The sequence below is a fragment of the Myotis lucifugus genome, unplaced genomic scaffold, assembly GCF_000147115.1.
Source record: "Myotis lucifugus unplaced genomic scaffold, Myoluc2.0 scaffold_220, whole genome shotgun sequence".
NCBI lineage: Eukaryota > Metazoa > Chordata > Mammalia > Chiroptera > Vespertilionidae > Myotis > Myotis lucifugus.
In genome coordinates this window covers 1,355,699-1,370,813 of record NW_005871268.1, presented here as the reverse complement: position 1 = coordinate 1,370,813, position 15,115 = coordinate 1,355,699, and positions in this window count along the sequence as shown.

Sequence of the window (15,115 nt, the reverse complement as noted above, 5' to 3'; positions counted from 1 at the left end):
TCCTGGCCGCTATGACATGCACTGACCACCAGGGGGCAGATGCTCAATGCAGGAGCTGCTGTGACGCGCACTGGCCATTTACAGAGAAACGGCACCGAGGACTTGGGGCTGACAAAGCAACACTTGGCTTCCCCCAAGTGGGACACAGGCCCTGTCACCACCCCGGAGCAACACCCCACCATAATCGCAGCTGATGCTGCCGAGACCCCATGGCACAAAATGCAGCCCGTAGCACAGCCAGCCCAGAAACGGTGGCTGTGGATGCCAGGTAATGACGTTACATAGCATCACCTGGCTTCCTCTCCCTAGCGACTAGCCTCCTTGGAGTTTCTTCAGCCCAGGAACACGACTTGCTTCATAGCCAGGTGCAAACATTTTATACTTTAACCAAATGTCTGTGAAGCATTTTCCGTGCCTCATCTCATTTGATCCTCACAGAAGTCCTGGAGTAGGTAGATAGGAGACTTGGTAGAATCCTATTTTCTTTTCATTAGCTAGAATACAGAGACTTAGAAAGTTTAGAAACTTGACCCGACTGAAAAGAAATAAGAAATGGTGGACCTTGAAAATGACTTCAGGTTTTCTCACTGCGCAGAATATAGTCAAACACTGCTGCGGTTAAATATTTTACCTTTTGTTTTCCCTGCATTATCTACAATAATAATCTGCTTTGTGTTAATATTTACTGCTGTGTTGCTGACAATTACCTGAAAGAGAAGTTGAGGTGCTTCACTGGGCTGGAAAAAGTTTAGCTAAATCAGAAAGCAGGTCTAATCAAGCAAGTTTATTCTCTCTGTATAAAAGGCTAAGTTGACTTGCGCTTGTGCGATACATATAAAGCTCTCTCTGGTGCCAATCGCACGCATGTGTTTCCATCTGTCATTGTTGATTGTGAATTTGATTGACACTTCTATTATAGAGAAAGGGTGAGTAGCAATATTAAAATATTTCTTCTAATTAATTTCCTTTCAATGTGCACAAACGAACTCAAGCACCGGGCCACTATTTATAATTGTTCATTATTGATGCTCCAATAATGTATAATTGTGGAATTTAGGCTAAAAGGGATTGAAGAGCTTTAGAACAATTAGTGCACTTGACAACAGAGAAAACAGTCTTGAATTTTGCTTAAGTTCTCTTGTGTTTCTATTCCTCACAATAGGACCAATCCTAACAGACCCTAATGTGACAAACCTCTGGGGAGTGTGCAGTCTGAGAGGGAGATCTTGTCTGTGCTTTATGTATTCTGAATGCGATTTTGGCTTCACGGAAGGCTGCAGTCTGACTCTCCAAGGTCTAGGAATGCCCCATTTGGGTCTATAGCTACTCCCAGCCTCCGACTGCAGTAAATAACAGATTAAGCCAGTGGTTCTCCAACTTTATTGTCACTAGAATCACATGAAGGGCTTATTGTTAGACACAGATGGCTGATCCCCATCTTACACCACTCAAAAAATTAACTTGAAATGGATTAAAGACTTAAATGAAACCATGAAACTCCTAAAAGGAAACAGGAAAAAGCCCTTTGACGTGGGTCTTAGTCATGAGTTTTTGGAAAGCATACGTAAAACACAAGCAACAAGATAAAAAAAATAAGTTGAGCTACATCAAAATAATAGTCTTCTGCAGAACAAAACAAACCATCAACAAAGTGAAAAGTCAATCTATGGAATGGGAAAAAAATGTTTGCCAACCATATATCCGATAAAGGATTAACATCCAAAATATATAAAGAAGTCATACAACCCAATAGCAAATAAATAAATAAATAAAAATCCAATTAAAAATGTGCATGTGTAAAGGATCCAAATAGACATTTTTCTAAAGAAGATATATGAATGGCCAACAGATTCATAAACAGATGCTCAATATCAGTAGTGATTAAGGAAATGCATATTAAAACCACAATGAGATATCACCTAGCATCTGTTAGAATGGCTGTTATCAAAAAGGCAAAAGATAACAAATACTGGTGTGGATGTGGAGAAAAGGAAATCCTTGTGGTCTGTGGGTGGGTTGTAAATTGGCACAGCCACTTTGGAAAACAGCATGGCGTTTCCTCAGAAAATTTAAAATAGAACTACCATATGATCCAGCAATCCAACCTCTGGGAATATATCGAAAGGAATGGAAGCACAAACTCAGAAAACTACACACTGATGCTCATAGCAGCTTTGTTTACATACCAACACACGGGAGCAACCTAAGTGTCCATGGACAGGTGAGTGGGTAAAGAAGATGAGTGGATAAAGACCACAAGGATTTCCTTTTCTCCACATCCGCACCAGCATCTGCTATCTTCTGCCTTTTGGATAGCAGCCATGCTAACAGCACATTTTTATGTACCTGTTGGCCATTCATATATCTTCTTTATCCATTCCAGATGAGGAATGGAAATTCTACCATTTTCAAGAACATGGGTGGACCTTGAAAGCAGTAAGTGAAATAAGTCAGACACAGAAAGACAAATATTGTATGACCTCACTTATATGTGAAATCTAAAAATAAACACACACACACACACACACACACACACCAAAAAAAGGAAGAAAAAAAAAGAAACCAGATTTGTTGTTACCACAGGTGGGAGGTGAGATTGGAAGAAGATGGTCAAAAGGTACAAGCTGCCCAGCCTGTGTGGCTCAGTGGTTTGGTATTGACCTATGAACCAGGAGATCATGGTTCGTTTCCTGGTCGGGCACATGCCCAAGTTTTGGACTTGATCCCCAGTGTGGGGCATGCAGGAGGTGGCCAATCAATGATTCTCTCTCATCATTGACGTTTCTATCTCTCCTTCTCTGAAATCAATAAAAACAAATTTTTAAAAAAGGTACAAACTTCCAGTTAGAAGATAAATAAGTACTAAGGATGCCATATATATAACATGATGACTATCGCTAACACTGCTGTATGATACAGGAAAGGTGTTAAGAAAGAGAGAGTAGATCCTGAGTTCTCATCAAAGGAGAAATTTTCTTTTCTTTGTAGTGTATCTATATGAGATGATGGATGTTAAATTAACCTATTGTGTCAATCATTTGACAATATGTATAAATCAAACCATCATGCGCACACCTTAAATTTAGACAGTGATGTATGTCAATTATGACTTAAAAAATCACCTTGGAAAAAACTACACATATCACTAATTCAGTAGGTCTGAGGTCAGGGTCACAAATTTGCTTCTGTAAAGAAGCTCTAAGGCAGTGGTTCTCAACCTTCTAGCCCTTTAAATACAGTTCCTCATGTTGTGACCCAACCATAAAATTATTTTCATTGCTACTTCATATCTGTAATGTTGCTACTGTTATGAGTCGTAATGTAAATATCTGATATGCAGGATGGTCTTAGGCGACCCCTGTGAAAGGGTCATTCAACCGCCAAAGGGGTCGCGACCCACAGGTTGAGAACCGCTGCTCTAAGGTGATGCTAATGCTGCTGGTCTGGGGACCACGCGAAGAACCAGTGGCTAAAGCTCACAGTGTAACGAAGCAATGGTCTGGAAGTATCCAGGGAAATGAACAAATTTCTTCAGGGAATTAGATATGCACACAAGATTTAATCTTTGCCACCATGCAGACAGTTTCCCTTTCAAAGAAAAGAGCATGACTTAGCTGTTCATGGAGGGAAAGTAAGAGGATACTAAAAATGTGGACAAGGGGGGAACCCACGCGTGGAGTGAAGTGTAGGAAGGATAAGTGGGTGTGTCAGGAAGGCCCGGGGCCTACCCTACAGCATGAGGTCAGATTTAGGACAGAGAAGACTCCTTTTCTGTCTTCCCACCAAACTCTCACAACAACTGCTGAGTGAAATTCCACCTTTACTCTCTCATTCTTTGTATTTGAAGAGTATGGCTCTTGGTTAAATATGATTGAAAGGAGTTTTTAGGGGAGAAATAGGTAGGTTTAGGGAGTTTTAAAAATAAAGAGGGTCCATGGGGGAAGGAGACACAGTTGGCTGGGGACTTGGAGCTGGCAAAAGGCATACATTCACAAAGAACTAAAGGCTCCACAGCCTATGGGGAGAGGAAGACACCCATTCACAGAAGACCGGGGAAAGCCACAGGGAGTAGAGAAACAGAAGGGAGAAAGAGGAAAGCAGATTTCACAGGGAGTGGAGAATTCTGCCACAGAAGGGAGAGAAAAGGAGGGGGCCCAGGTGGGGTTTGTGCTTTGAAGCTGCTATAGTGACCAATAAGAAGGGAGTATCAAAAGACAAAGAACTGCAGACTTTATAAATCTTAGGAAAAAGGGGCTTTGGGGCTACCCTTTTGGGAACCCCTCCCCCTGTGGGAGTCTGTACTTGTTTCCAATAAATTTCCACCTTTCCATATATGTACCACCTTTTGTCCGTGGCTTCATTCTTCGAATCCACCTGGACAAGAACCGGGAAAGAAACCACCGTTGCATCCTGCCCAGAGAAGAAACCACACATTTCAGTTTGGTTTCTGCCTTTCATTATTATGAGCCATTGAGATTTTAATGTGAGTGAATTTTAAATCTTTTCTGTAGTTGGAATGGTGAAATGACATCCTGTGGAATGTCTACCTATGCTTTTCCCTGGTGTGTTCTTTACCTGTGACCCTCCTGATTCAGTCCGTCACAGTTCTGTGATCATTGTCTCAGGGAGAGAAACAGCAGGTGAAAGCAGAGAAGAGTAGAATCTCCCCTGGTTCAGGATGGGATTAGAGCACAGATAACAGACTTAAAAGAGATCATGGAGGGAAGATATTTATAGAGGTTTCAGTCAAGGTGGTGGACTAGGTGGATGCTGTACTTGTCTCCCCCACCAGAGTTACAACTAAATTATGGAGAAATCAACCTGGATAACCATCTGAAGACTAGCTGACCAGAAGTTCTATAACTAAACATATAAAGAGGGAACCATGTAGAGGCTGGTAGGAGGGTCAGAGACACAAAACGGGCTGGCCCCACACCCACGTGTGGAGGTTGAAAATCTAGGGGGACATCTCACCTGCAGAGGTTCCCCCTGAGGAGCTGGGTCTCAACCCCACACTGGGCTCCCCAGCCTGGAACATCAGTGCGGGGAGGAGAAGCCCCCAATAACATCTGGCTGTGAGAACCAGCAGGGATTCCTCTCTCTGTCCTGGTGAGACAGAAGGCTGCTGGAAACCCAGTCACCCTCTTAAAAGGCCAGTGCTCACGCTCTCCCTCACAGGCACTCACCTTGGGCTCTGGCAGGGACAGTGGCTCAGGGATGGGAGAGGAGCACCAGAGACATGTAAGGAGAGACTGAGTTTTGTGGCTTCAGTGCAGGGGCTGGAGGGAAGGCTGCCTGTCAACACTGCCCTCCTGTTGGCTGACAGGTGCCATCTTTCCTGGGTCAGGCAACCCCCCCCCCCGCCCCCGCTAAATCTGAATGTACAGTAGTCTGCTGAACTCGAGCTCCATGATGACTCCCTGAGACACCACCCCACCCAACTTACCAGTAATCAGCCTAGGCCAGTGATGGCGAACCTATGACACACGTGTCAGAGGTGACACGCGAACTCATTTATTTGGTTGATTTTTTTTTGTTAAATGGCACTTAAATATATAAAATAAATATCAAAAATATAAATCTTTGTTTTACTATGGTTGCAAAGATAAAAAAATTTCTATATGTGACATGGCACCAGAGTTAAGTTAGGGTTTTTCAAAATGCTGACACGCCGAGCTCAAAAGTTTCGCCATCACTGGCCTAGGCTCACGCTGCAGTCTTTCTTTAAAAACTTGAGAAATTCCGGTTCAGCTTGAGAGTGCTGGAGTCCTTCAGGGAATGGCTGAGTTGCATGACTTGCAGGTAGGGGTCGGAGGGACGGCTGCCATTGTTCCTGGTTGAGCCCTCTCTCAGTGTGGCCATTTTTCTTGTGTAGAGGCCTCCCCCAGTGGCCAAATCTGAACCTGCATTAGTCTGGTGAATCTCTGAGACTCCACCCTACCCAGCTCCTCTATGACCCACAGCTCTTCTGGAGACAACCAGCCTAGGCCTGCATTGTAGTCTTTATAAAAAAAAACCTCTGGTCAAGCTTGGAGGGTGCTGGAAACATAAAGGGAAGATTTAATTGTATGTCTTCAGGATGAGGGCTGGAGTGACAGCTATCGGCTCTGGGCTGAGCCATCCACCCATATAGCCAAACTAAATTCTGTATTAGCCTGGTGACCTCCATTAGCTCCACCCTGATGGCTCCTTGACACCTTGCATTTGCCTCGAGGATCTGTCAGCAACTAAACCTTATGAGCAGGTGGTGGCAAGTCTCAGGTGCCTTGGATCATTTACTGACCTGCCCCAGGCCCGGTACTGGTGGCAGCTGACCTCAGTTTGCAGCATGGCCCCTCCCATACACATCACACATCACTGCAGGGAACAGGTAGCTATAAACCACTGGTTACTTTGTAGCTCCTAATAGGGAGCCTCAGGCGGTCACAGGCAGTGTCTGACATTGACCTGAAACAGAGTCTATCCCAAGAGGCCCCAGAACCAACACACTCAATGGCCAGCTTCAGACCACAACAGAACACCACCCAATTAACTCCACAACTGGCACACCCAAAGGGAGATCTCAGCAGGCAACAGATCATGCTGGGGTGAATGCTGGTGCAACTGTGGTGGTGGCCAATCCTCACAGTAAGTTAGCCTGAGGGTTAACCCCACCCACTGACATGCAAGCAGCAGTCAGTCCTCAACTGCAACAGGAGGGCACACATAACCCACACAAAGGACACTCCTAGAGGACCCAGCTCGGGTGATCAGGGAGACTGTGTCACTGGATCTCACAGGACACCTACTATATAGGCCACCCTACCAAACTGGGGAATGTAGAAGATCTATCTAATTAATAGAAACATACAGAGAGAGACAGCCAAAATGAGGAGACAAAAAATATGTCCCAAATGAAAGAACAGGAAAAATATCCAGAAAAAGAACTAAATGAAATGGTGGCAACAAGCCTACTAGATATAGAGTCCAAAAAACTGATTATAAGTATGCTTAAGGAACTTAGTGAGAACTACAACAAAAAGATAGTAAGCATAAAAAAAGGACAGAAAAACCATATGTCAGAGCAGCCATCAGGAGCCCTTTACAGCTCTGCTGGTCTGACCGGTTCTGAGTCCATATATTCTTCTAAATTCGCCTATCTGACTACACCAGGGCAGGTGCTTCTCGAACCCTGCCCACTGTACTAATTGTTGGGAACTTAGTTCAAGTTCCTTCTTTATCTTCTGCTCACTAGACACAGGTCAATTCTCAGTGGTAGGGCAGACGGAGAAGCCCTGAGAGGTTGTGGTGTATAAGAATGAGTCTTTATTGCCGAAGCCAGTGGCCACATGGCCATCAGACAAGAACAGTCCTCACAGCAAAGTCCATACAGTCAGGCAGTGGACACTGCCTGGTGAATACATATGTTTCCCATAAAGCAGCATCAGTCTCTATAACCGCAGCTATTATCTGAGCAGCTGCATGCTGCCTCCTAGACTCACTGCCTCACATCGTAACCGTACCTGCGCTCTCCAGCTCAGCAGCTTCTCCTGTCTCCCCTGCCCAGCTGCTCTCTCTAGCAGACTTCTTCACACACTCCATCCTCGCTGCTCTCTCTCCAGACGCCAGCCTACTAGCTGGCCAGTAACCTACTTTTACACTATTTAGACAAAGAAGGCTTTGTGCCAATAGTTCCATCAATCATATTGGCTACTGAAAGGCACAGTGTACTGTGTGTCCTTGCATCCGCTCCTGGTATCTTGGTCTGATTAGGATTCTCAGGCTCAGAGTCTTTAAACATTCCATTTAGGCACATGCCCAGAGCCACCTTTGGCCATTCTGGTGTATTGACAACAAGGCCTCTGTACTTCCACTGGCCTTGACTATCCAGGGACCTGACATGGTTCCCACACCATAAAAAAAGAACCTGTAAGAAATGAAGTCTACAACAACTGAAACAAAGAATACACTAGAAGAAATCAACAGCAGATTAGATGAAGCAGAGCATCAAATCAATGTTTTATAAGACAAAGTAGAAGAAACACCTAATCAGAACAACAACAAAAAATTATTTTTAAATGAGGATAGCCTAAGGGACCTCTGGGATAATATAAAATGTAACAACATCTGCATCATTAGAGTACCAAAAAAAGAAGAGAGAGAATAAGGGATCAAGAACCTATCTGAAAAAATAATGACTAGAAGCTTTCCAGACCTGGCAAAGAAAATAGACATACAAGTCCCGAAATTGCAGAGAGTGCCATACAAGATGAACCCAAAGAGGCCCAAACCAAGACACATCATTAAAATGTCAAAGGTTGAATACAAAAAAAAATCTTAAAAGCATATAAAGAAAGATAGTAGCCTACAAGGGTGCTCCCATAAGACTGACAGCTAATTTTTCAACAAACACTTTTAAGGGCAGAAGGAATTGGCAGGTAATATTTAAAGTGATGCAAAGCAAGGACCTACAACCAAGATTACTCTACCTGGCAAGGCTATCCTTTAAAATTGAAGGTGAAATAAACAGCTTCCCAGACAAGAAAAAGCAAAAGGAGTTCATTACCACCAAACTAGTATTACAAGAAATATTAAAGGGTCTTCTTAGGAAAAGAAAGAAAGAAAAAAAAAGAGGAACATAGTTATAAGTAATGAAGTGGTGATAAATATGTACCTATCAATAATTACTATAACTGTAAATGGATTAAATGCTTCAATCAAAAGATATAGAGTAGCTGAATGGATAAGAAAACAAGACCCATACATACACTGTCTATATGACACCTACCTCAGAGCAAAAGATACACAGAGACTAAAAATAAAGGGATGGAAGAGATATTTCATGCAGATGGAAATCTAAAAAAGCTGGGGTAACAATACTTATATCAGACAAAATAGACTTTAAAAGAAAGGCTATAATAAGAGACGAAGAAGGACATTGCATAATGATAAAGGGATTAATCCAACAAAGGATATAACCCTTATAAACATTTGTGCACCCAACATAAAAGCAACTAAGTATATAAAGTAAATATTGATGAACATAAAGGGAGAGATCGACAGTAATACAGTCATGGTAGGATATTTTAACACCCCATTGGCATTGATGCATAGATCTTCCAGACAAGAAGTTGATAAAGAAATAGCAGCCTTGAATAACACACTAGACCAGATGAATTTAATTGATACTTTCAGATCATGTCACCTTGAAACAGCAGAATATACACTATTTTAAAGTATCCATGGAACATCTAGGATAGACCACATGTTAAGACACTAAAGAAGCATCAATATATTAGAGAAGATTGAAATCATATCATATATCTTCTCTGACCACAATGGTATGAAATTAGAAATAATTTTTAAGAAAAAGTTGAAAAACACAAACATGTGGAGGCTAAACAATGAATAGATTAACAATGAGAGAAAGAAAAAAATAAAAAAGACAAATGAAAATGAAAACACAACAACACAAAATCTATAAAACACAGTAAAAGCCATCCTAAGAGGAAAATTCATAGCACTAGAGGCCTACCTGAAGAAACAAGAAAAATCTCAAGTAAATAATCTAACCTTACATCTAAATGAACCAGAAAAAGAACAACAAAGCCCAAAGTGAGTAGAAGAAGGGAAATAATAAAAATCAGAGCAGTAATAAATGAAATAGAGTCTAAAAAAAAATACAAAAGATCAATGAAACCAAGAGCTGGTTCTTTGAAGATAAACAAAATCGATAAACCCTTAACTAGAGTCAACAAGAAAAAAAAGAGAGGATCCAAAGAAATAAAACCAGAAATTAAAAAAGAGACATGACAACTGACACCATAGAAATACGAAGGACTATAAGAATTTGTATGAACAACTATATGCCAGTACATTGGACAATCTGGAAGAAATGGATAAATTCTTAAAAACACAATCTTCCAAGACAGAAACAAGAAGAAATAGAAAATCCGAACAAACCAATTACTACCAACAATATAGAATCAGTAATCAGAAAACTTTCTACAAAAAAAAGTCCTGGACTGAATGGCTTCACAGGTAAATTATACCAAACATTCAAAAAAGAATTAGCATCTATTCTTCTCAAAATATTCAAACAAATTCAAGAAGAGGAAAGCCTCCCAAGCTCTTTTTTTTTCTGATTCCAAAACTAGACAAAGACAATATATATATGCCAATATCTTTGAGGAACATACATGCAAAAATCCTCAACAAAATAATAGCAAACCAAACTCAGCAATACATTAAAAGGATCATATACCATGATTAAGTGGGATTTATTCCTGGGATTCAGGATTGATTCAATATCTGCAAATCAATTAAACAAACCACATAAACAAAATGAAGGATAAAAATCATGATCAGCCCTGGCTGATTTTGCTCAGTGGTTAGAACATCAGCCCATGGACTGAAGGATCATGGGTTTGATTCCTGGTTAAGGGCATATGCCTCAGTTGCAGGCTCAACCCCTGGCCCTGGTCAGGGTTCATGTGGGAGGCAGCCAACTGATGTGTCTCTCTCATATTGAAGTCTCTCTCTCTCTCTCTCTCTGTCTCTCTCTCTCTCTCTCTCTCTTTTTCTCTGCCCCTTCTCCCTTCTCTCTACTCTTTCTAAAAAAAAAAATCAATGAAAAAAATACCCTTGGGTGAAGATTAGAAAATAAATAAATAATCATCCTATATAATAAAAGCCTAATATGCAAATTGTCCCCTCTACCGGAAGTTTGACTGGGAGTTCAACCACTCACTATGACATGCGCTGACCACCAGGGGGCTGTGCAGAACATGGTGGGCGTCGGTGACATGGTGCTGGCAGCAGGCAGCAGTGGAGGCGCTGTTGGCCCCCAATGGGCCCTAGGAGAGTGCAACCGCGGTGGGATGGTGGAGCAGGTGAGCAGGCAGCACCAGGCCAAGGCGGGTGTGAGTGGGGCCCGATCACCCCGCTGATTGCACCACAGGCAGCGGCCAGCAGCCCGCAGGCCCTGATCGCCCAATTGGGGCTGAACCCCAGGCTGGGATGGGGAACTGGGGGTGGGTGGTGGTGACCAACCTCCCATGGCACCTGGGTGGGGGGCTGTGACCTCTCGCCGGCTACCTGGGGGCAGGGGTGATGGGGACATGGGGACTCGGGCACCATGACTCAGGCGGAGGGAGGCATGTGGGGGCTTGGGGGCTGAGGTGCTGCCCAGGGCCCAGATATCAGCTGGGACCTGCCCTTCCATGCCAGATGTTTGCACTTCAACCGCCGGCCAGGCCTAGGGACTGGAAATGGAAACATTAGGGGAGAAACAGGTTTTGGGGTTGGGAGAACTATAATCTCTTTAGCCATTTTAAAATTGAGATGCTTGCCCAGTCATGTGACTCAGTGGTTGAGCATTGACCTATGAACCAGGAGGTCACAGTTCGATTCCCAGTCAAGGCACAGGCTCAGGCTCAATCTTCAGTAGGAGGCGTGCAAGAAGCAGTCAATCAATGATTCTCTCTCATCATTGATGTTTCTCTCTCTCCCCCTCTCCCTTTCTCTCTGAAATCAATAAAAAAATATATATTAAAAATAAATAAAATAAAACTGAGATGCCTGTTAGACATTCTCATAAAGTGTGTAAACAATTGGACCTGGAGTGTAGGGAAGAGGCTGGGGGCTGAGACATTTGGGAGCCATCAGCATAGCGATGGTGTGGAGATGTAGCATGACAGAGCTCGGCGACAGAGCTGGGCTGGGATATATTACTTGGAGAGTGATAATTGATAGAGACTAGGTTGGTGCACTAAAGTAATCCAACATTTAGAGTCAGAAAGAAGAGAATGGTCTCCAAGGAGTAGGGGGTGAGAAGAAAATCCAGACAAGGACTTTTATAGGTCAAAGGAAGATTCTTTTTAAAGAGGGAAAATAACAGGGTATGTTGTGTTCTGTAGGAATGATCCAGTAGAAAAGAAGAACCTGACGATGCTGGAAAGGGGATAATTTCCATGTAAAGAGTCGTTGAGAATGGAATGTTACTTTACAATATAAGCTCTTTATAGTATAAGCTGACATTATAGGCACCTTCTTCCTCTATGTGAATAGTCCATGGCCAGTGCTTACACAGCATCAGTTAGGGTGCTTTGGATTGCAAGTCAGAAAAGCCAAGAAGACCTGAATCAAGCTTGAGAACAATTATTGGCTTTTACAACCTGTGAAAAGTCCATGGATAGTGATAACCTCAGGCAAGGCTTGATCCAGCAGATTGGTGGCTTAGTTTCTTTCCATCACTCTGCATTGCTCTCCAATGCGCCAGCTCTAGTTAAGGCTGCTCTCTTTATGGTCTCAAGATAACTGCCAGCAGCTCTTGGGGCTATGCTTTCTCATTATGTTCATCAAGAAAGAGACTATTCCAATATTCCCAGAAAAAGCCCTGAGATTCACGCTTCCTAGACTCAGTTAGGTCATGTGCCAACCCCTAAACCAATTTCCACAGCCTTGAGAAAGGAATGTGCTGAATGACAAAGACAGAGTCATCTAGACACCCGGCTGGAAAGCATGGGCTATGGGAAAAAATAATCTCCACTGTATACATCTGAATGAGGGTCATGTTGTAACAGTAATAAACCTCCTCAAGCAACCTCTGGAGAAAAATAACACATGTTAAATGCGCATAAACTAAGAAGAGTAAAAATTGCATTTGGGAATGAGTTTATTTACTATTAGATGGATAGAGATCATTGTTCTTTTGTTTATTGAAGACAGGTACTTAGATTGTAGGCCATCAGTGATAACTAAGGTAAAATGTCTTTGGATTCCACAAGTATTTGTTTCTTATATGTAAGTCAAAATTGGTCAGTAATTTAAGATGGTAAAAAAAAAATCTCTGTTCAAAACATGAAAGTTTAGTTTGGTAACAATTAGATCTATGGGATCCTTCAAGGGCTGGGGTAAGTAATGCAGCAGGATTTGGCCCACAGGGTGGCGGTGGTTTCTGGGTACCAGCTAGCAACTGATTTCAGCAGGCCCTGCTTCCTCTCAGCCATAAGCAGAGGTGTTGCAACCTGAGACAGGTAACATTTGCAGCATTGACGCTTCCTGTCCATGGCTGTGCGGCCTCATTCGGATTCCTTCCCTATGAACAGCCAGACACCTCTCATTATACCTAGACCTGTTTTCACTCTGCCAGAACTTTCTTTAGCGGGACCATTAAAATTCCTTAGATTATGAGGCCTCGGAATTGCATAACGCTGTACTGATTCCTGGCAGGGAAAGCGCAGTCTGATGGAAAAGCCACGTCAGACGCCGGCTCTGGGAGCTTGTTCTACCCCGGGGAAGGGCTAAGCTCTTTGCCCCACGTGAGCAGGAATTCAAGATAATGGCCAAAGCACACTTCTTTCAGGACGTCCCATTCAACCTCTCTGCTATGGATTCTGCTCAAATGTACCCCCTCTTTTTCTGGCACAACACACGCCCCTCCCCAGCCCCCCAAGGGTGTAAGATTCATCCTCTCCAGCATTAACACAAACCGATGATGGCAAACCAACCAACAAAACCAGCTCGATTGAACAACCACCGGCCTGTTTCCCTTAATTTCTCCAAAAAGTCTACCTTTTTTTTTTTTTTTCTTTTGGGCTACCATTTTTAGGGAACCTCAAAGAAAGGTTTGTTTTGCCCATTCTTCCTTAGAACATATGATATCAAACATATCATGTTTAGAGTTTTGTAGCCAATTCTTATTTAGTTCCTTAGAGCAAAGGAACAAAACGGAGTTAAAATTTATGAATGGCTGGACAGTGAACCGGGTCTTTGCTCATTTCAATGCTTGCTCAGTGTCTCCGTGTGGGACCACGTCCAGGTAGGTGTGCCATCTGGATGCTTTTCCTAGACTCCACTGGCCCGGCCTTCCCCGGCAGGAGGCAAATGTGGTTGTGGCCCGAGTAGGTGCCAGGGACCTCTTCCTCATCTCTGGTTAGAATCCTCTTTCAATAGAGTTGAGAGAACAAGACTGATCTGCTATGTTTTATTTGTATTTGAATGGAGGACTCACTGTCTCTACATTTTCGAGGGCGTTGATGAACCCGACTCCGCTATGACTCAGAGCCCATTGGCATGGCCACCCTCAAGGAGCAGTAAACATGAGCTCGACCCAGTCTTGCCCGCAAAGAGCTTTTAGTTAATTCTAGAGACTCCACTCTAATTCTCTCTCTCCCTATCTTACATAGTCCTTTTATCCAATGTTTTTCAAGACAATAATCCAAAGAACTTCTTTCCCTTCTCTTCTCCAACCTTCATCTGCAACTCAAACTAATGCATATGGCAACAGTTCTCTCCCTCTAAGTCTACAGTAGATTATCTGAGTTCTACCTTCCCTGTAACACTATCATCCCTGCCCATTGTTGCGTAACTTGTGCAGCCTGTGGGCAGTGTTGGCAGGTGTGGTCATGTGTCTTGCTTGAGCCAGTGTCACAGGAGCTGAGGTGACAGTGGGCCAGTCTGGAGCACAGGTTTTTAGAGGCGGCTTAAAACTTGAAGAGGTGGTTGCCTGTTTCTACCAGCTTTCTGCTCTGATCCAAATACAGGATACCCTTTAGTTTGGGTTTTAGAATGACAAGACATTAAGAAGAGCTGCAGCCGGTCAATGTGGCTCAGTGGTTGAGCATCGACCTATGAACCAGGAGGTCTTGGTTTAATTCCTGGTCAGGGCACATGCCTGGGTTTCTGGCTCAATACTCAGTAGAGGGCATGCAGGAGGCAGTCGATCAATGATTCTCTCTCATCATTGGTGTTTCTAATGGATGGAACTGGAGAGCATATATATATGAAGAGCTGCAGCCCTGGCCAGTGTGGCTCAGTTGGTTGGAGCATTGTCCCATGTATCGAAGGGCAACAGGTTTGATTTCTGGTCAGGGCACATGCCTAGGTTTTGGGTTTTGGGTTTGATCCTCGGTTGAGGAGAGTATGGGAGGCAACCGATTGATCTTTCTCTTTCTCTCTCCCTCTCTTTTCTTCTCTCTCTAAAAATCAATAAAAACATATCCTTGGGGAAGATAAAAAAAAGAAAAAGAAGAGCTGCATTTAACCCACAGCCACCAAACTGATGTAAGAAATTAAAAATAATATAAAAATGTTTTCATAATCCATTGAGAATTTTAGGGTCATTTGTTCCTGA